This window comes from Zosterops lateralis (assembly GCF_965231275.1).
Source record: "Zosterops lateralis genome assembly, chromosome: 1".
In the NCBI taxonomy this organism is placed as follows: domain Eukaryota; kingdom Metazoa; phylum Chordata; class Aves; order Passeriformes; family Zosteropidae; genus Zosterops; species Zosterops lateralis.
The window spans coordinates 114,584,687-114,607,501 of record NC_139762.1 but is presented as its reverse complement, the minus strand read 5'-3'; the positions used below and the strand labels follow the sequence as shown (position 1 = coordinate 114,607,501).

At 39.8% G+C, this 22,815-nt stretch overlaps 1 long non-coding RNA gene across 1 annotated transcript in view; it reads right to left on the bottom strand.

Moving 5' to 3' along the window:
• Positions 1-7,891: 7,891 nt before the first annotated feature.
• LOC310922632 overlaps positions 7,892-22,815 on the bottom strand; it is a 145,230-nt gene continuing 130,306 nt past the window's right edge. The window contains exons 3-4 of the long non-coding RNA XR_014592458.1: positions 20,385-20,538; positions 7,892-8,044 (exon numbers count right to left, since the gene is read on the bottom strand). This is a non-coding gene — a long non-coding RNA (uncharacterized lncRNA). The remainder of the gene's footprint in view (positions 8,045-20,384; positions 20,539-22,815) is intronic.

The following is a 22,815-nucleotide window of genomic DNA, read 5'->3' as shown; positions in this document are numbered from 1 at the left end:
TTAGGCTTTGAATCATCTCTCAGTTTGGCTGTATGTTCCTAAGCCAATTTGGAAAAAGGAAATTAGGCTCCTAATTTTGAAAGCTGAATGGCATCAGAGTGAATTAGACTCTAAAATCTGGCTTGATTCTGTTCACTATCTGTGCCATGACTGCAAGGCACTATAAGGCAGCCATGCCTTTGCAAGAATTTGTGGTTTCTTATTTTACCCTGAAAAAGTTATCCTAAATACACAGTATATTCAGCCATGAAATTTGCTAATGTATTTATATGCTGTTATGACTAACACAGGCATTCTTAATTAATAAGTCACAATTTCTTATTAGGTCCCTACTCACAAAGTGGCATGTGACTCAGTTAAAAGAAAATCGTCAGGCAAAGCTCTGGTGAGTGCTTTAGAAATACCGTAATGGCTGCACTGCAATTAATGAAGTGTTAGAGATAATCCATTGCCATCTGTCTTTATTTTGCTAAGCCACTCAAGCAGAGACCATATTTGAAGGGAGAAAAGAAAATCCAGATCTAGAAGAATACTGCAAATGAGTATTCACCAACATTTGTTCCAGCTCTGAGCAGCTGTTCAGTGTGATCGTGTTCATACCTCCTTTTATTCTCTATTCATGATCATTCTCACAAATGAGGTTTTTCTTCACGCAAATACCTAATTGCGAAGGAGCACGTTGCTATTCTTCTATTCACAGTGCTTTTGCCTCTCAGCCAGGGACCCATATCAAACTGTCTGACTCTGCTGGTTGACAGCCGGCTGCTCACAACAACCTGGGAGCAGCTCTGAGGTGAGACTTGCACAAAGGGCTTTGGTACAAAAGTCCCCAGGACTCCCCATTTCTGAACCTCCAGTGAAAGAGAGAACAAATGCAGAAATGGCTGAGACTGTCAGCAATATGGCTCACTAAACCTTTTGGCCAGCTGCAGAGTTTCCTAAGCTCTAAGCTGGGCTGCAGCCCCAGGGGCTTGGAAAGGCTGGTCTGAAGGTAGGAAGCTCTTTTTCTTCTTTTTAACAGTGAGATACAATGAGGACAACAATCCTTGCAAATGGCTGTACTCATATGCATACTTATATGAACATATGTGGTGGCAGTGCTGCACGGGGATACAGATGGAATTCCTTTGTATCTGTGCATCTCAGGAATCTTAAATGAATTTTTTTTTCTGGTTCTGGTTCTTCTTTTCCCCCTTTATCTTGGAGACTCACTTCTCTGTCCTGCTTACCCACCTTGTGTTCATCAAATACAGACACAGTTCAATCATTACTATACTTGTAACACCTGAAGACAACTAAGTCTCTTTCTAAAAATATTTAATTAGTCTTCATCTGGAGCACTGACCTACCAGTCGGTCCTTTTAAACTAAATAGAAAATACAGGCTAATAATTTTAAGTCTGCAGCTTTCTCCAGGCAATGTTTTTTTGATAATGAAGGCAAAAACTGTGGTAAAAATCAGAAAATGGTTGGTGAGCATCTTTAAAACAGTGTGAAAAGCACTGACCTTTATGAGTGTTTATTCCACTCAGTAAAACTGTCCAAATGAAACACAGACACTTTTATTACCTAGTGGACTGTAATAAACCAAAATTCAATATACTTTTTTCACTACAAGTATTATTTTGGACCATCTTAAAAGATTATGTTCTTTATTCCCAGAAACATAAAATGCTGTAATTCAAGATACACCAAACAGTTTGCCAAATAGATTTTGATAAAGGTTCTTCATCAATATTTTACTGAGAATGAAAAATGAACATCTCCTTTTTATTCATTCTCTCAGGAGACTAGCAACCTCTCACTCTGCTTCAAGGGAAAACTCAGTGCTTCTGAAATTAAAAAGTCTTTCGTGCAATCTTTTAAGAAGGTTCCAGTGCAACATGTCCATAATTTTTCATTTACTTTTTAATGGGATCTTTTTCTCAAATTTATATCTGGCATATTTTTGAGTAGTATTCATAGCAAACAACACCTTGTCTGCATAGGTATTTATTCCTGCAGAGATCTGTGTTTTGATTTTATCTGTGTGTAAAATGAATTCTGACAGCTCAGCTTATCAGTAAAAATGAAGGCTGCTTTTACAAAATCAGTCTGCTCAGGCACTCCCCAGCTAAACAGGCTATAAAAGTCTAGCAGTCTCATCAAGGTGAGGAAGCCTCTGAGTCTGTTGGTTTCCACTTCATAACTTAATTATAATGCTTTGTAGGGTGAGGTAGTTCTAAAAGCTGAACAAAGAATGAAGACCTCTCCTTACTTGTTGATAGCCAAATATTCCCACCTTTACCAATCACAAGCATTTTATCTATATTTGATTCCATTAAGGGAAATATTCACACAGGGCAGAGGTAGAGACATTGTCTTTTACAGGCCATTGCAGAATTGTGACCTAAGTGCTCTGATGGCTCCTTGGCAATTCCTGCCTCCTTTTACTGAGAAGCTGGAGGAGAGGACCCATCTCCCATTTTATTGAAATTGGAGGTTCCTTAAGGAGATGGGGTGGAAAGTTTCTGCAGCACCACGAAATGGGCCCTTCTTTGGAAACCCCATGCTTGCCTACAAAGAGAATGCCAGGACAGGGAGGTCCTCTCTTCCTTACTGGCATGGATCTCTTGGAGGAGGTACCAGTGTGGACAGACAATCACACTTTCTCAGCTGACACTCAGCCCTTGGCTGTGAAGTGATCCATGTCACTGCCTTGGCTGCCAGCTAGAGCTGGTTATGGTATTTTGGGCTCTGTGATGGCAGAAAGTAGGACTTAGAGTATACCTTCCTTTCTGATGGCCAGAAAATATCCTTTGACTGGCCTCAGGCCCATTACTGTGAGTGATTTGAATTATAATGATACCTCTAATATTTTTCATAGAAAAATATGCAGTATGCCATAGACCTCTAGAAAGAATGAACAAACCTGTGGCACGGAATGATCAAAAGCAGCTTTTGGTGCATTATTTTGCAGTGGAGATTTGCCTGCGGCCTCTTTTTCTGTAGCATTTCTCTTTAAAAGTTTTCTCAGCATCATTCTGTTGGTCATTCCATCACAGAAAAGAATCCTCTTTTGCAACATGTGATAAAGCTGCAAGCACACATAAAACATCTTAGATCATAGAGATTTTCTCAGAAGTGACTGATAATCAGAGAGATAAACTGACAGGGAGATGGTTGATGTAGAAGTAAGGCCTTGACATAAATCTTTCAAAGGAAAGGGAATAGCTGATAAAGAAAATGAAAAATAGAATGTCAAATACTCAGGAAGTTGGATAGAAGTCGAGGTTACAGTGCACTTGCACATCCAGAATGCCTACTCTGAGAGGACAGTAAAAGTAAATCAGAGCATCGGTTCTCCCAGCATTCATGTTTCAGTATTGTTTTTGGTGTATGTTCCTGGTTTGACGGGGTCAACAGTTCATTGCATCTAAATGCGTGTTTGTCTCCTTAAATGATCTTTTAGATGATGTTTACTTGTTTACTCCAGTCCTCAGCCAGGGATGTACCCAGTGAAAACTGGCTGCTGTGCATTTTGACATTACAAGATGCAGAGCACTGCACATCCCTGTATCTGAGGGCACAGTTAAGCCCTCAGAACAGCTGAATTGTGTTTTTGTACAACAGGGGATTTGATAATTGGGCAGATGAAGCATGAAGGAATGAAACTAGAGAGCTGGTGGCCCAAATTCCAGGCTGAATCCAACAAATTGCATTTTAAGAATGATTTTTTGTCTTTAAAACATCTTTATAGCAGGGCTGTAATGGAGATAAAGCAAATGTTATTTACTGCTGGAGTATCATTCAAATGTCATTCTTTTAGAAGCATGCTATGCTGCTCATAAGCAGGCACAGGGCAGCAGCTGAGTCATTGTGCTGTCTGCATTTGTAACTGTTCCCACTGAGCTAAATCCTAAGGCCATGCAGTGCCTGCATATGACATGGAGCAGGGGCATGTCAAAAACATATCCTGTTATGTTTGGGGTGCAGTTAGAGATAATAATAAGTTGGCTAATAGTTTTAATCAGCAATGATTCAATGCATCTCTGCCAGATTTGTAGAAAAGCATCTGTAATGTTCATGGCAGTGTTGCATCCAGATTCCTTAGTCAGTTCTGCATGGGAAAAGGAAGTGTTTTGAAATATTGCCAACACATGGATATTAGGTTATTACTTTAATTGACTGCATCAGCAAATACACAGAAGTATCATTTACCAGACAAGTTTCTCTTGGTTAGTCTCTGATAGTGGATTTCTGTTCACATAAATGGAGTTTCTAGAGCTTCCTAAGGAGAGAAATATGAGGAACAGACAACCCATTTATCATCCTCAGGCCAATGGGGACATTGAATATTTTAACTGACTTTTGACAAATTATGTGTAAGTTGGTGATCTAGGAACGAAGTTCTGGGAACCATTGGCTATACATTTGTAAAAACAAGTAGGAAATTTAATATGTTAGGAGCCAGAAGGAAGGAGTATGCCAGTGTCATGCAGAGAGAAACTTACATGTGAGACAGGGAATAAACTGTAGTTATAATTACAGAAAAAAATTTGGCTGCACTGAAGGATGTTTTGAGTTCATTGATTTCAGGGACAATAGAATTACATCCAGAGCATGAAGGAGTGAACAGTGTTTGTTAGGATCATATCTTTAATACAGATGTAGGTATAAACTAAAGGACAGACAGAAAAGCCTCTCAGAACCTCAGAGAGAGCACTAACAATTAGGAATAAAATTACTTTTTTCCCTGAACAATGAACTTTGTGTACAGTTTTGTAATGGGATTTTTTTGCCCTGAAGGGCAATTCGAGAAACTGTTTTTTTCCTTCTCCTTCTTTAAATTTGATGCTTTCAAGCCGTTTTATGTGAAAGGAAAAAAGAATGCAATCCTTAGGTAAGCACTTGCTGCTCCAGGAGAAAAGCTTCTGACATTTGCCTTATGCATAAATGTAGTGGCACAGAGTGCCAACTCCTAGAAAAGAAGTTTCACATCAGCACAGGGATTGACAGTACTGTGTATGTTGATGCCACTCTTGTGCAGGGCTATGATCTCTCACTGGATCTGTAGAAGAAGTGCCACATTGCCCCTTCTTTCCAGAGATGTCAGCAGGTCCTAAGGGTGCATTTCTGTTAGCTGAGTGTTCCCATGGCACACTGCTAAAAAAAGCTGCTACTAGTTCCTGACCTGAGATCTTAATGCAATATAAAATGCTTTCTCACACTACCTCTGGTTTAAAACCTGTAGGAAGCATTCTTATTTTACTTGTTCTGCAGAAAGCAAGGCTGCAAGAGGAACTATGTGGACACAGAACATATTCTGCCAGTGGCAAAACAGGCATTATGAACTTCACTGAAGTATGAACCCAAGTTTGTTTTTAGCAGTAGAGAAGGCACTAAGGGTACATTCTATTCATTCCAGATCTACCTGGGGTCCCAGAGCTTCAGAGAGATGAAATTACAACAGTTCTCTGATGCCAGTGCTTAAGGGACTGCCTTTGCCCTGGGTGACACCTCATGAAGAGGATGTTATCTTAGCTGGATGTTATCAGCTGTGTAAACTCAAGACTTGAAAAATTTCCTCTTCTAAGAGAATCATTAAAAATTGAGGCAATCTGGCATCTTCTGAAACACTTTGGCAAGCCTGCAAAGTTTTTATCTTCCCTGCTACCATTTCCATGCTGGAAAATCAAGAGTGGGGGAAATGATTTTTACTTTTTTTTTTTTTTTTTTTTCCCACTTGATGTTACAGTGTTTTGAATGCAGAAATTCAAGGAACATGGAATATAAATGTGCAATGAAAGAACTGATCTGACTGCCAGAACCTCAGCCAAGATTCAGTGCAGCTGTGGCTCAGCAAAGGGAGATGGGTCAGGAAGTCTCTGTATCATCCATATTGGTCTGGCTGTTCAGAATATCAATTCTGCTCATTGCTGTTGGATTATACACTGAGGAGAAGAGGAAAATTAACTTGCTCTCTGGAATGCGAGATGCGAAATAGTTTTGCTACCCAGCCTCGCATTTTTGAACTATGATTCTGCTGACATCAGCAGCTGTCTGCTGAATCATCTTTCCCTTTTGCTGTTGCCTTGGTCCTTTTAAAGGAAGAATAACCACAGTGAAATAAGTTGGAGAAAATTACAGCTGAACTTCAAAGGGATTATTGCAGCAGGGACTGGAGATCCACAAAAAGACACAGTAAATATAAAATGAACATAAACAGATTCTGCTGTTTCAAAATGTGAGTTTCAATTGTTTTGATACAAATATTCCAACCAAATATAGAAACGGAAGCTGCAGAATAGCACAAAAACAATAACACACACGCACAGACACACACACAGATACTTCCAAGCTTTCAGTTACAGTGCCAGACCTTGGCAGCAGGAGACTATAAGCCTGTTTTTCTGAGTTTCAGGTCTAATTTTTCTCTCTTTTCTAACAGAATAATTTCACTGACTTTATGATATACGTTCCTCACTTTTACAAGAAGGATACCACATATAGGCTGGAGAAATACAATTAACTTATCCAAACAAATACATTTCCAGAAGCTTTTATGCCTTCAGTGAAAAACTGGGGGTTTGGTCTTGCCTGTCTAAACATAACAGTAAAGATTCGTTTGCTCTCACAAATGAATAATGTTCCAGATTATCTTCTGTGTGTTTCAGTTGCTATTTCTACAAACATACGTATATTTTCATTTGTCCTAAATTTTCTATTTTTTTAAATAAATAGGAAACTAAAATAAATATCACTGGCATTGTTTATGGAAGTTTACAAAAGGATTTAATCCGTGTCATAGTTCTAAGACAAATTTTCTATTTAGAATTAGTACAGTAAAACTGAAAACTGATAACAAAGTAAAATGTGTAGAGCTGCTATGTATTTATCACAACCGAGGAAACTGAACTTCCATATTATCACTTCAATAAATTAGCACTTCTCCTAATGGAAAATTCAATTTTTAAAAAATGTCTTCTTTTGTTTTGTGGTTTTTTTTTTTTTTGTTTTTTTTTTTTTTTTTTTTTTTTTTATGTTTTTGCTTCATTTTGGTTTGTGTTTGGTTTGGTTGGGGTTTTTCTTGTTGTCTTAGTTGGGGATTATTTGGGGGTTATTTTAGATAAAATGTCTGTATTTTAGGATTTTGGATCCAATCATTTTCCCCCAGCCTTTGATAATACCACTTGGGTGGCAGGAGAAGTGCTCATAACTAGGGTTTGTTTATTGCTATGCGTGAGCACTTAGCCCTGAGCTTCCCTGGGACATATATTTCTCCAAAAACTGATCAAGGAGGGCAAAGTTGGACTTCCACTCTGAATCTCTCACCCAAAAGCCCATCCTCCTCTGTTGATACCAAGATAGTTTCAGCTGCACTTTCCAGCAGAATGGATACCAAATGGATAAGGAAATGGAGAAGCTGTTTAATATTCATGTGTTTTAGGGTGTCTTGGAAAGTAATAAGTGGTGCACAAAAGCTCTAGAAAGTCCTGACTGAGGAGGAACAATTCCTGAGAGAAACAATTCTAGTGGGATGGCCCCAGGGTGACCCAGGGCAGCTCACTAAGCCAGCAAAACCCTACCCTGTTTTTTCCCTTAGTTTTCTGCTGATTCAGGGAGTTGAATCATCTCCCTGGGAGGTCAGAGCAAGGTGAGAATGGAGAGGAGAAGGAAGAAGAGGAAGAGCCTGGCCCCGTCAGCAACACCAGTCTTCCAACAGGACTCAGCCCAGCTCAGCTGATCACCTTTTGGCTCAATTCACATGAAATATTGAGATGAATTTAGAAAAACTGTTTGACACTCAAGACCTACTCATTTACCACCTCCACATATCAGTGAATAACAGTTTATGTGTGCAGATTTTCCAATCACTTCGTATGTATCTCAACAATAATACTCATGTGTCTGCATCATGGGTTGAGCCCTGCTCAACAAGAAACAGATTCTCAGTCCCTGTCAGGTATGCAATTTTTCTGTGTGGGTACCCTGTTCAGTGTGGTCCATTCAGCAGGAACTAGTTAATTTACTTGTGAGTTAATCCGGAAAACCTCTGTGGGAGTCTGAAACAAAGAGGGATTGATGAAAAAACAGACACAGCAGTCATTTATTTGGTAATGTGGTCTGAATCAGAGATGAACAGTAATGGGTTATTTAAACAAGCCTGCTTTATTGTCTTTGTGCTAACAAGATTCTGTGACATTACAGAAGGAGATCATCAAAAGGTCCAGTAAAGTTCCCTGCCCTTTAGTGTAAAATTTCTCCAATTTCCTCCGGGCAGAAACAATCTGCTGACTAGTAGCATCTGCCCTGTGCTGCACAGGCTCTTTTAGGGTGAATGAAGTTGTGTTTCCTTCCACATTTAGCTAAGGGAAGTGAAGGAAGAATTGCTTGCCGGATGTATACGCATATGCTTATATATAACACTACATATACTTGCACGTACATATACTGGGATATGTGTATATGTGTGTGATTGTATGAATTATGTATATATATATACAGAGAGAGAGAGAGAGAGAGAGAGAGATGATTATAAGTACATATAGGCAAAAAAACCCAAAAGTATGCTAAAGTTTGGCTTAGAGTTGATGAAAACTGCAAGGCAGCAAGTTGATACATTTCTGCTGCTGTAATCTCTCTTTTGGTCAAGTACACTGGCAGTAGGAGAAGCATCCCCTTGTCAGCCTGGATCTGCAAAAAGCAAATACATTCTGGTCCATGCCATCTGCCCCTGTAATGTGACTTAGGGACATAGGTTGGGTAATGCCAGAATGTTTTAGGGGGGCTGTCCTGTCTAAGGCAAGTGAAGTTGTTCAGTATTTGATATGTGGAACAGTTGGAGATATGGCAGAGCAGAACAACAGAGATCCAGGAAACATGACCTATGAGGAAGGATTAAAAGACATGAACTTGTATATCCTAAAGAAGAAAAGATTAAGGAGAAGACAAAATAATAGCTTTCAAGTGAAGATGAAAGACAAAAGGAATAAATTGTCTCTAGAACCATGATGAATCAGATAAGGGGGAATAAAATCAGATTGTATCAGGGAAGATTTAGGTCAGAGACTATGAAAAGTTTCTGCAGGGAGCAAGTACATATGTACACACAGAGGAGATGTGACTGCCAGCACTGAGGTCTTCAAGAATAGAGCAGAAGAGAAACTATCTTGGATTATTGTTTTCTGCAGAGGACTGGAATTCTTAAGGCTCCTGCCAGGCTCATTTTCTGACTTTTTTTTGTAATTTTCAAGCTATTTTATCTGGTTCAATGATTTCTGACTAGAAAATTGAATCAGTATGTATCAGGGACCCTTGGGATATGCTGGGGTAGAACTAAGACATCTGAAGATCATGCATGTGCTACACAAGTGTGATATGCCCAGACAAGAACACAGACAGTGGATGAATCTTTTTGGTATTTTATATATGATAGTTGGAAACACTGAAATTGGCTCTGTGTGCATATGTCATGGAGACAAATGCTCCTTTATTTCCCAAAACACAGAGAAATGCATTAAAACAACTGTTCTGGGTTAGGATTAAGCTTGACAAATCCAGGAAACTGAGAGTTAAACCTCTCACTCTTTCCCACAACTGAAAGCTGTTGTGCTTGGTCCTTGATGCATAGCTTGAATTTTTGCATAGTTTAGTTAATTTAGAGGATTTAGGAAGGGTTGCTATAAATATTATGTAATGGTAACATTCTGTTGTATTAAGAATGAATACCAAGGACTTTATTAGAGACAGAAGATGAAGTTTGAATTATGGCAAGGGGATATGTAGAAAATGATGTTAAAATAGATGTAGAAGCAGTTCAAGCATACTAATATATGCTAATTTTTTTTTTATCTTCAATTCAGCTTGCTTTCTTCTGACCCCGTTTTCCAAAGGACCAAACTATGTTGCAAAACCAGAAAACCAAGTACTGCATAATAATTTTTGGACTTTCTTGGATGCATTAACTCAAAGACTGCTTATGACTTCAGTGGATTTGAATCTTGTGAATGCCTGATTGCAGTGCGTGGTGATAATGTAACCAGCAACATAATTTATGTTCATAGTTTTGGAGGAGGGAGAGAAATCATAGAATATGCTACTTTGAATAGCAGCGCATTATTTTATCATAACATTTCACCCTTTCAGCACCACTGTCTGTCATGTTTTGAAAAAGACAGATAAACCCAGATAGAGTAGAGTAGGGAAGGAGGCTTAGACACACAAATGACAATATCCATCAACTCCTTCCCCCAGCATGCCCACAGATTGCTCATGAGGTTGGGCTGCTAGCCCTGGAACTTTGCAGTCCGAGATTTTTGCAGAAAAATAAAAAATCATTAGAAATAAAAGCAAGCAAGGAATGTGAGCAGACAGAAAGGGAGCAAGGGAGAAATGACTCTTTAAGAGCAAGACTGCTAGCAGCAGGAGAGGTGGAAGACAGAGAGGATTAGAAGTATTTTCCACACATAGCGCAGTATTTGCAGATTGTCAGTGGCAATGACTGTGTGACCCAAGCTCAAGGTGCTGCAGGTGTTAGCCAGCAGGGAAGGAATGTTTTGCCATCAGCAGAAGCTGAGTCCAACCCCAAAGAGCACAGTGTCCTCACTGACTGTCCTCTAGCAGGCAGAGCTGGGTGCTGGCAACAGGGTTCATCAACAGCATCCCATCCACCCCCCAATAAGTGAAAATCCAGGATTCATCCAGGGGCACCAGTTGGGAGCAGTAGAAGAAAGGACCAAAGACAGGACTGGAAACCAGGCTGCTACACTGATCCAAGGCCTGTCCATGAGTCTGGGTAAAAGGCAAGACCAGGGTTCCTGGGCCTGAGGAAAGAGGTGGGATAGTACCTTAGTGTCACCACTCCACATGGTAAAGTGAGATGGCAAACAAAACTTAGGTTTTTATACAGTATGTTCTGCACAACCAGAAGGATTTATAGCCCAGTCTTGAGGAAAGTTAGCAAAATGGAAATTGGCCAGTTTGGAATAATATGATTTCCAAGTGGACTATTATCCATCATTAAAAACAACTTTCTTTCATAAGGAGCACATTTTCAATGGTCATATTAGATAATGTCACTTATTAGATCCTCCTTCTGGAACTCAAATCTTGCCCAATTACCCAAACAAACAAGTTTGTAGTGGCAGAAGCCTGTTTACTATGCAGCGTAAAAAGGGAGGGCATAGACTACTGGAAAGGTTAATATGTAAGTAAGAAGCAGTCCCTGCTGTTTCAGATTGCTTGCCCCAGTTCTGACCTGAGAGAATTGCAAAGAAAGGAAAATATCATTAACAAGGTACAGGTACTGGATTTTGAGTTGCATCTGGACTAAACACATCCAGACAATGTTTTCTTAGCTCTTTCCACTTGTTTGAAGCAAGCTGTGCTCCTATGAACTTCTCTGAGCATCAAATGTCAGGCCAAATCCAAGATTATTAAGTGATATGCATATCCTTTGACCTGAGAGAGCAAAATTAGGTTTGGATTGGCTACTTAACACTGTGAATCAAGCTAAAACAAGCATTGCTTTGTTTCCTAGTCTCAGAAATCAGAAGGGAGCACATGCTCTTGCACAGAAAGTGGAGAGAGGGCTTTGCACCAATTCTGCCTTTGGGTTTATGGAGCCAGCTGATGCTAAGCAGGCAGTGGCCTTTACCCCTGCAAAATTCATATCTTGGTGAAAATCCATAAGGCAATTCAAGAGCCATTTTCCTGCACTTGCAAGAATCACTAAAGTGATTCTCCAAACTATGGATAAGTTGGTAAAAAAAAGGTCATCTGAATTGTGAGTAAGAAGAACTGAGCTGGGGTTTGGTACATCTAATGCAATATTTACATAGCTCATTCTGTTTTCATCCAGGAAGTTGAATGCTGTGGCCCAAGCTGTTGGGCTTTGGGTTTTTTCACAATGACAAAACACCAGCAGAGTGGGTTTGATGACAATTTTGGGCACTGCTGAGACCTCAGAAATCTGCTGAGGGTCTTGCTGAAGGCATGAGTTCAGCAGTTGGAAATGTCAAAGAATTCTGTATATTATAGCTCTGGCTGGTATAAATCTCCTGTGAAATGTGTTTAACAATATAAAATTAGATGGAAAACCTTGTGTTGTCAACATTCCATGGAGCAGGCTTAGCAGGACTGTAGCTCCTCATGCCTCAAGTACTGTGGCAGAAACATTCTGCTACGTCACAGAGCCTAACTGTGGTCATCACAGCCTTGAGGACCATGAAGAGACAAAGATAAGGGAGTTGTAGGGGATCTAGCAGCCTCAGAGATTCACTTCTGCTGGAATTCCTCAACGGGCCAAATGGGAACAGCATGTCATCTGGTCCTCCTCCACATCTAAGCCTCCCTCTACTTTAGTCAGAAGGCAGAATAAAGGAGCCCTGTTGTAGTAAAAAAACAATATTTCAGGAATATCTGAGCCCTTTTTACTCCAAAGGAAGATCTGTAGAGAGGAAAGTTTCCTTCAACACACAGGATGGGATGTTGCATTTCTGGCATTCTCCATGCAGATATGTGTTTGTGAGTCAGCTGAAAGTGTCTGGTACGTATTTCATCAGAACTGTGTCTTAAAGAAATCACAGGAAGAAAACCTCTAAAGAACAAGCATCAGCTGTCAGCACATCTCTAACACTGAGACACTGCTACGTGTTCCACACTTTCCTGTCCATAGTAGACTGGATAAGGAGCAAGCATTTGGAGCAGGTTCAGAAATACGCCTTACAAAAAAAGGTACCTGTAAGATCACAGAGCTCTTGTTTGTTTGTACTGAAGGAGATGGAAACAACACATCTCTCTAAGAAAGGAAAAAGTCTGTTTCACACCAGTGGCAAGAGCTGTCACCTCCCCAAGTAGGTGAGAGCACCTAGAGATGTTACAGGACAGCAGCCTGTTCACACCTCCTGGGCTGGAGCTCTATGCTGGTGACAGAGTGCTTGCTGGAAAATTCAGCAGTTCCCACTGTCTGTTTTCACACTGTTTTTTCTCACTGCTTGTTATCCTTTGGCTTTTCAGCAGGCTCCATGGGCATCAGAGCACAAGCTTGCCTGACACTCATCAACAGTGTCTGCAAACAGGGGGCTGACCTATGGTGAAGCTGGGTGGATGCTGGCTGGCTCCTGGACTTGGTAGCCACTGCCACTGGACTCCAATCTTCCTGGCCCTCAATTTTCATCACCTGGATGGGATTATGCACAGTTTTCCCAGTACTTCATGTATTGCTCTCTGGGTTGTGTCTCTGGTTCTTCTGATAGCAGCCGAAGAATTTACTGACAGAAAGGTCATCAGTCTGGAGTGGCAGAAGGGGCACGGAGATATGGTGTTTATTTCCAGTGTCCCAGGCCATTCTCCTTCTTTCTTAATGTCATGCTCAGCATACCCTTTGTGGTTAAGGGTAGCAGTTTTTTATTATCCTTTGTTTTAATTTCATATTGGGCTAGGGTTGAAGTCTCATCCTCCCCATACATTTCCTATTCCTGCATTTCTGCAGTGGCTCTGAACATGGCACCTATTGCTATTACCACCATCAGACACCCTGAGGAAAACTTCCAAGTCTTAAAATTCCTGAAGCAAGCATGATCATTTTATAATTAGAGAGTAACTGGTGCAGTCCAGAGTATAAAAGTATTGACAGAGACTATGACTCAAGGCTTACATTTGAAGCTCACTTTGATGACCTGGAGCAAGTCTCTGGCCTAATTTTTTTCACATCTTGAGATGTGTAAACTTAATAGTCTCTTACAGTGTGTTTTCCCAGACAGACTCTACCAGATCTTTTTTTTCCTCTTTGGGGAACCATCTAAGTATCATTGTAATGCAAAACCGAGTAGTTTCATAAAGCCAGAAGCGACCCCAGCAATCAACAGGCTACCTTACACAGCAATAAAGAAAAGAATAAATATTTGAAGAAGGTGAAAAATGTTAAGTTTAATTTGCCTCCATTTGTACTTCTCCCTTTGGACTGTATGATAGGAGACTCCTGTTCCTTATTTAAAGAGGTAGAATATTTCAGAGAGTTTGCATGCAAAAAAGCTGACTTATTGGGACTACACTTCCAATGTCACCTCAGAATCTGATGCTGTGCAGCTATGAGTAGTTACAGCTGGAATATTTCACAGCACAGCAGTCATAAAGTTATTCCTTAATGCTAGAAAGTTAGATGAATGAAAACATCTAAAAATATTAATGTGCCTGCATATTGTGGATCCCTCTCTCCAATGGCTGAAGGCAAGGTAGGAACAAATAAGAACATATGCTGGTATGTCTCCTTTGAATCTATTTTACCAATGTCCTCTAAAAAGCCAAGTCATTTCCAAGAAGGTCTTAGACAGAACTCAGGACAGAAATCAAAATTGCTTTGACATTTTAGAAAAATCCTTTTGAAATATCCAATTTTCCCCATGTTTTTAATGCTGTTTTTACAGCTCTTTACAAGCCTTATAACCTTGTGGTACCTTGCTGACCTCTCCATCAGTGGATAATTAAAAGGCCATCAAGTTCTCATTGGCTGTGACTGACAGATATCCTTTTAAACACATGGTTGCTGGGTAACAAGACCTTACACTGCATTCCTTCCTTGAAATATTTGTCCTATTTTTTATATATATTCCTGCCAGTAAGTGTGTCAGCATTCAGCCAGTGTGCTGGGGGGCAAAATGCTAGCCTGAGCTTTTTTTGTAACATGTGGCGCTTCCTAAAAAGAAAAATAGCAGAACAGAAGAGCGTGTGTATGTTGTGTGGTGAAGGGGTGTATCAATTTGACTTCTGCTTTCATATCGTATTTTGCTGGCCAAATTGTTCTTTGAATGGAAATGCTTAGGGACTTTTACTGCCATTTAGCTGTTTGTCCTCTTGAAAAGCCGCTGAAATCCAAAGCACAACTGGGTATACAATGATGTGGCCTAACATGTCTGAATGACCTTTTGGATCAAAAAAAAGGATACTTAAAAATTCCAATTTCTTGTGGTGGTGACAATGTATTGTGAAAAGAAGAAGAAAAAAAAAAAAAAAAGCAGGTGAAATCAAATGGTAACCGTGCAGAGTTTAGCAAGGATTCTGCAAAAACTGCCCAAAGTCTCTTGGGTACACTCCAAAAGCCCTTGAAATACCCCCAGGTCCCCCCACTCCATCCTAACAAGCCTCCTGTAGTGCTCTTTGTGTCCATATCTTATGATAGCCTTTATTTGGCTGAATTTTCAGGAAACTTTGGTCCACTTACTGAAAAAAAAGAGAACAACAAACAAGCACAGAGAAAATTGAGAAAGCTCAAAGAGTAAAAGGCATTTGGGGACAGACTCTGGACTTTTTCAAATAATTGGGAATTTAAAAAAAAATAAAAAGAGGTAGAGCTTTGTCATGAGATGCTGCACTTACAAGGATTAAGCAGCTGACTGTACATCTTTATACTAGTAAAGAAGAGAGAGAAAGAAGCACAGTATTTGTTCCAGCAATTCCCCAGGACTTTTTTCTTTTTCATAGATGTTTTGCTCTCAACGATTGTTTTTCTGTATTTTGCTCTACCACTCAGCCTCTAAATGAACTTGTGAGAACAAACTAAACAGTGAATAAAGGCTGGGTACTGAATCTGTTAAAGCATCCAGCAGATAACAGGATGGGATAGAGTTCCAGTTTCAACTGCGTCATCATGAAAAACATAACAAAGTGATAACTTATTTCTGGCATTTTCTCTTTTAGAGAAACTCAACTTTGTAACTTTGATGCTAACACTCTATTTGATTTAAATAATAATATGGAAATAAACATCATATTGAGAGGGAGAATGAGTAGGAGATCAAATGCATTTGCATACAAGGCATATCTAGTGTACTCATCATCATTTAATATATACTGTGAACTAAACTCTCTCCTCAGATACAGTGGCATAAATCCAGATCAATTTTATTGACTTTGATAGAAGTAATCTGGATTCACCATAACAAATGAGAGGATGGAGGATATTTCTATGCAACATGAAAATTGTTGCATAGAAATATCATTCTTATGAAAATTGCCACTAAGTTTGTGTTATTTAATCAAGATCTTCTGTGAACAAATTCCAAGCCGTTTCTATCACAAGCCTTCAAAAGACTTGTTGCTTATTTACTTGTAATCAAGTAATTTGTCAGGAAACCAGCAGATAATGAGAAAACCTACTGCAGGAAGAAAAAAAATGTTTTACAGCATTAATAAATAGATTTGGGGAATATATCTTACTGAGGACTGCTACCCTGCTCCTGCTCTGAAGAATACTTGCCATAATCCTCAAGGGAAGTTGCTCTAGAGCTGAGGATTGTGCAGTGGAAGAACGTGTTCTTCCTCCATACCTACAGCATTTTTTTGTTCCCCCTCCCCATGGGACTGGTCTCAGATACAATTTTTGATGCTTCAAGTGCTGCAAAAACAGCTCAGGCCTTTCTCTGACCTTCCAGGGAGGCCTCTTCCAGCATATGGCAATGATTTGAGCCCTCCAGATGTTCTCAGGCCCAGATGAACATGCAGGCAGCTCTTGCCTGGTACCAGCTGATAGTGGCTGCTGGGGGAATGGCCGCCTGGAGTAGGGAGAGCAGATAACAACCTTCATAGTTGCCCTCCAGATCCAGGGTGAGAAAAGTGAGGGATGAACAAGAGATGAGATGAGTGGGGTGCTGAAACCAACTGCTCTTCTCTGATCTTGCTGGTGATATATTGAAATCTGAATTCAAACACTGATTGTCTTTTGTCATTCCTTGGTCACTAGGGGAAAGTTTGCACATCAAAATGCAGTTTACTAGGATTTGCAAAGGACTTCAGATTAGTAAATGAACTCTGTATGGGCTTATTTAACTAATGTCACAAACATGAACGAAAAGATGATGTTTAGAAAAACAGTAACTAGCATTGTGGATATAGGGGTAAATGAGGTAATTGGTTCCGGATTAAGTTTTTCAAGTGAAAATTTCAGTATTAGTGAATAGACCCTCTGTTTCCCCATGCAGCTTTAGTTAGGAAAAGATTGGGTGAGGGAACAAACTATCTTTGTAGTTACTAAGACTGTGCTGATTCTACCTTCTGCTAACCCAGGGTGCAAAGAATTCAATTTAAATTCTCTCTCAGCTTTAAGGGAAGTGAGCTTGTATCTCTTGTAAAAGTGACCTAATCCCAGCATTACTGGTGTTTTGCTGAGAAATTCCCTGGACTGTAATAATTTCTGTTCCTAAGGCTGCTCAAATGACCTGAGAATTGTGCTACTGTTGTAATGCAGCAAAAAGAGAAGCAGAACAGGAGGTAAGGTTGCAGAGTAGAATTAGATGATGGTCCATTACTGGAGCAGTGGTTTAAAGTTTTTTTTTTCTAAAGAAGCAATAGTATTCAGCAAACTAGAGAATTTCTTCATATTAAAAAAGCCAGACTTTAAGCTACTGAGATGGAGGTTGTAATTTTCCCTGTTTACATGCCCAGGCTTTGTTAAGAGTTAAAGGCTGGCTGGTTTAACCTTAAAAAATGCTAATTATTTCACAAGTTTTGGCTTGCAATTAATTTTATTTTTTTTCTATGAGAAATGACCCTTCTAAGAAAAAGATTTTCAATCTTTTTGTTCCTGGATTTACTTCGCCAATTAACTGAACAAAAGATTCTAAAATCACCAGGATACACAGCCAAAATCTTGCCTCTGGTACCTGTTTTTTTTCCCCTTCTGCTGGCAAGGAAGACCAATGAATTTTTCTTTTTTCCCCTTTCATTCTTGTCCTTACTTGCCCTCTTTTACCCCTTTTCTGGTTCTTCCCTTCAGCTGTATTATTTGAGGGTTATTCACCCTCTATTTTCCTTGCTCAGTAAGTCTTCATGCTTTCTGGGCTGCCAACATCAAAGGGGTGGTAGCAGCTCAGCAGAGCTTCAGGAGAGCAGAACAAAGACTTTAGGGCTACAATGATGCCACATGCAATGAGCTTGGGCCAGCTCCACTGCATCAAGCACAGGAGCGGGGATGAAAAGGACAGTTGCTTTTCAGGGACCAACCTTCCCAGGGCTCAGCTTGCACCTGAGTAAAGTACACAAATATTCTGAGAATAAAATATTCTGGATTTACACAATTGTCTTACATTTCTTTCTGGTTCATCCCCTTATAGATTATTTTCCAGTTACTGCCTTGGAAGCTTTTCTTATGTTCTACTTCTACAGTCAGTGCACGAAACAGGAAACCATGACAATAAACACATCTGTTGGTTTTACTCCATTGTGTTTATTTAACAATGTGACTCCAAACAGTCCTGTCATTTGGGGTGGGCTTTAAAGGATTCATGTCTCTGCAGAAAAGTTACTGATTTCATTTTTTGCCCTTCCTATGGAAAAATGGGGACTGCTTCCATAGGAAATGGAGTATGAGCTATGTCCCAGATGATGTTGTGTTCACAGAAGAATGTCTTGAGGACAATGTACTCTGCATCAGGCATAAGAAAACCTCAAGTGGGTCTTTTACCATGAAGACCTGCAGAAGTACAGGCTCATCATTATGAAAAGCTTCAAAAGGGGACAGATAGAAGGGACCTCATAGCTCCCTGTGTCTCTCTCTTTCCATGTCATTGTAGTTGTGGGTGGTCTTTGCGGGAGGGAACTACTGAAATTTCATTATCTCCCATATGTATAAAGTCAAAAGGCCTTCAAGAGCCAAAAGGAATTCCTGCTTTCTCCTCAGACTCTGTTTGACTCAACAGGTTCTGGTTCTCTGAGATGGGTGTGCCAAGACCTCAATGGGAGCAGAAGAAGGAAATGAAGTGCCATGTCCCACCTTCTCCTTATTAAGTGCCATAGGAAGGATTTGTGCATAGAAGCTCTCTATGAGAGAAGGAGTAGAAGGTGGGAATCACAGTCAGCTAAAACAGAGAAGAATTGTGTTATAAACAACTCCTTATTCGACCATCATCCAGCATAAATCTTGGGTATAACCTGGGGTAGATTCCACCATGCTGTGGAATAAACAGCATTGAAGACAATTACTTCTGCAGAGAAAATGAGATTAAATATTTTTTCTTTTAAAAATTAATAGAAAAGCATTTTCAAAAATTTAGTGAACTCAACAAAATTAGGGAACCTTTATGCAATTACAATATTCTTTCAATATATGCTGTTCTTCTGCAACTATCCTTTCTTGTATTAGATCCAGGAAGCCTTAGAGATACATAATTCGGTGATTGTTTCCTATGGTGCTCTAGATGCAAACACAACGTAGAACTGTGACAAAGTAAGAGGCTGTAGGGTTTAATAGAAGTTAAGAGATTCATTTAAGTTGACAGGGATACAAGTAACCCAGATTCTATCTGGCCTGTATTCAGATTCAGCCTCTCAGAAGATAAGATATCTACATTTTTTCACTAAAAAAAGAACAGCTAATGGCTGTACACTTCACTCTTCCTGAACAAGAAAATGCCATGAAATCTGGCCATAAATCAGAGAGTATAAAACATATACAGAAATAATAATAAAACAGTAAGAATAACAGGGCAAATTCAAATTTCTAATTATTCGGTAATAACATTTTATTTGGTGTACAGATAGAAGTGTGTTCAGCTCTAGGCAACCCAGTACAAAAAAATATATAGAACTACTGGAGAGAATCCAGTGAAGGGCTGCAAAGATGATGAAGGCACTTGAGCATCTCCCCAGTGAGGAAAGGCTGAGAGAGCTGGGACTGTTCAGCCTGAAGAAGAGATGGCTCAGGGGGATCTCATCAAGGTGTGGAAACACTTGACAAAGGGATGGAAAGGAAGATGGAGCCAGACTCTTCTTAGTGGTGCCCAGCAACAGGACCAGAGGTGATGGTCAGAAATGGAAGCTCAGGAAAGCCTGTCTGAACCTCAGGAAATGCTTTTTCACTCAGAGTGTGACTGAGCACCAGCATAGGTTGTCCAGAGAGACTGTGGAACCTTCACCCTTGGAGATGGTTGAAATCTGTATGAATATGGTCCTGGAAAACTGCCTGTAGGTGCCCCAGCTTGATCAGAGAGATTGGACCTGATGGCCTTCAGAGGTTCCATCCAACCTGAACCCTTCTATGGCTCTGTGAAGGGAATTATAGCCCTGCAGCTCACTGGAGCTGAACTGCAGACAGAGCGGTGGTTCAATGAATGACTGGAATGCTATGAAAAATAAAAGGCTCATTTTCCAGTGAAGTCAAGCACATCTTTTCCAGCCTTTTCTTCACTGGAACTAAGATTGTTTAGTAAAGACCAATCTTTAGAGCGTTTTTCCCCAAAGCTGAAGAGTGACATGACAGATGAAGGTGGCACTACTTGTAGAAGATTATAGTTCATACAGATGACAAATTTTACACCCTGGAACACCATATTTTGTCTTGCAAGTAATTCCTATCATTGTTGCTTTCATAGTGAAAGGTTTGCAAGGGAAATGTTGAAGCCAAACACTTACCATTTTGTGATGTATCCTGAAAAAGATCCCAAGCTGTAAGGCAATGGCTCCCAGCTCTGCCTTGCACACAGACAGCACTTCAACCATTCTTCCTGCTCTCAAGGGTATCATTTGCATGACCATTGGTTTCACTGCATTAACTTGCCCTTGCAATCTGCAGATGATAAAAGTAAGTGGAGGTGGAAATGCTGGCAATAAGGGAAAATGGTGAGATTCTCTTCAGAAACATTGATTTCCTTATGCAGGCTGTAAAAGAGAGACACAGGACATACATACACTTAAGTTGTCTGAGGGAGGTCATGGTCCAGTCTTTTCTGTGCTTCTGCTGGGAAAGCATCATCCAAACAACACACAAAACTGTCCTGAGTTTTCCTTGTAGTTTTGGAGACTTGTTTATTGTGCAGGAGAGCACTTTAAAGATTTCCTCGGTCTCCATGTGCTATATTCCTTCAGCAATATAAAAGACAATTATTCCAAACACAAGATGGGACACAAGCCTAGGTAAAGGGGCCTGGATGAAGGTTGGAGATGCACTCACTACAAGAAAAAGAAGGATCCAGACTTCTGTTCACTCTGATCATCTACCCCTACAATGTGGGTTCCAGGATCTCTGCTAGTACCTGCTTCCTGGGTTTCATAAGGAATGCCAGAATATTCAGGAAAATGATATTCGTTGAGTACCATATAATCACAGCAAGGAGGAAGAACTAGCTGAAATTTTAAATACAAGATTCCCAAGTTCTTTAAAAATCAGATTTTTCTTTTCATCCAGCTGTCTGCTAAATTTTGCCTCTATTTGAATTGGAAGCAGCAGAAGTGTGATTCCCTACGCTGTGGGGTTGCATTTGCGGAATGTTGTGGAATGAAACCCTATGGCCAAGAACAGACTGTGCTGTGTCAAGGACTGAGGATGTTGGCAGTTCTCACAAATGAAGAAATTGTGACTGGATTCCAGTCAGGTGGTGCATGGCTTTGACAATACTTTTAAAGTATGATATTTTAAACAGAAACCTACAGGCTTTTACCTGGAGTGAACTGAAAATTTATACATTGAAAAACAAATCAATAGTCTTGTACCAAGATAAATGACAAAAAGAAAATTTCAAACCTTTGACATTTTGGGCAATATTTTGCCCTTAAATTACTGTCGAAGGGTGCTCCTCCTGTATCTACAAGAGCACCAACTGACACATTAGAAAGTGCATATTATGGATTTTTTTCACAGAAGCCTTTTTTCCACTTGATCACAAAAGGAGTTTTAAGAAGCATAATGCCACACAAGAGAAAAGGGCATCTTATGAGCAGCACCTGGAAACTGAAAATAAGCAAGGGAGAGTAGGCACACAAGGATATAGAGTGGGATATATGATACCTGATGGTGTACAGTCTAAAGGTTAATCTAGCATCTTCTGTTTTGAAGATAAGTTGTTTTGAAATATGTGAATTAAAATGACATAAAGAATCCAAAATTTAACACCCCCCCCAAAAAACCAAACCAAACCAAACCAAAACAAAAACAAAACAAAAAACCTCCAAAAAATCCACCAAACCCAGCAACCTTAGTTTAATAATGGTCAGATAACAGATTTTATTATCAATTTGTTTTTAAAAAATGTTGTTTTCATGCATTTTCTCTGTCTAGTTTCCACCTGACATACTGGCACATTTGCCACAGCAGCTCTAATAGCGCAAGTTGGTCTCATTTGATGTATTGGCTTGGATTATGGCAGACTTCAAATCAGTTCCTGATTCAGTTCTAGTTTTCCATAATCAGTTCATGCCTGATTTCTCCAAAGGATACTTTGAAGTGATGGTACAATAACACTGCCTTTGTCTGATGTGTCTGACAGTTTTTGGCACTCTTCTCTATCTCACATACAGTCTCGTCTTTCTAATAAAAATAACAGCCAACAATTCTATCATGTTCTTAATGCTGATGGAGAAAATCTCTAAGATGCTATTGTAACTGAAGATAAATTCCCATCATTACAAAGAAGAGAAAAGATTTCTTGCTGGCTTCCCCTGCCCCCAACAAAATGCATTTTAGATTCACCAAAGCTGCATTTCAGTGGATCACAATATAGGGTCCATTCAGTCTGGAATGAGTGTTCATTGCAAATCCTCTAAAGCTCCAGAGTGACATTTGCCCTGCAGGCAAAGACTATGGACATCAGAGACAGCGCAGGCTCTGTACTGGCATTTGCAAAAATAATAGGCTATCCATCAGAACAGCAATTTTCCTCACTCCAGGGTCCCAAGCTGAGAAGAGGTTAGTCCTACAGGCCTAAGGGAAGCTGCAGAGCACAATAGAGTTCACACCGCCGCATGATTGTTGTAATTCCATGAGCTGATAAACATTGTTTTTGTTGATAACCATCTCAGTTTCTGAAGAAATATTATAAAGTGAGCTCAAGGCTTGGCACTGAAAATG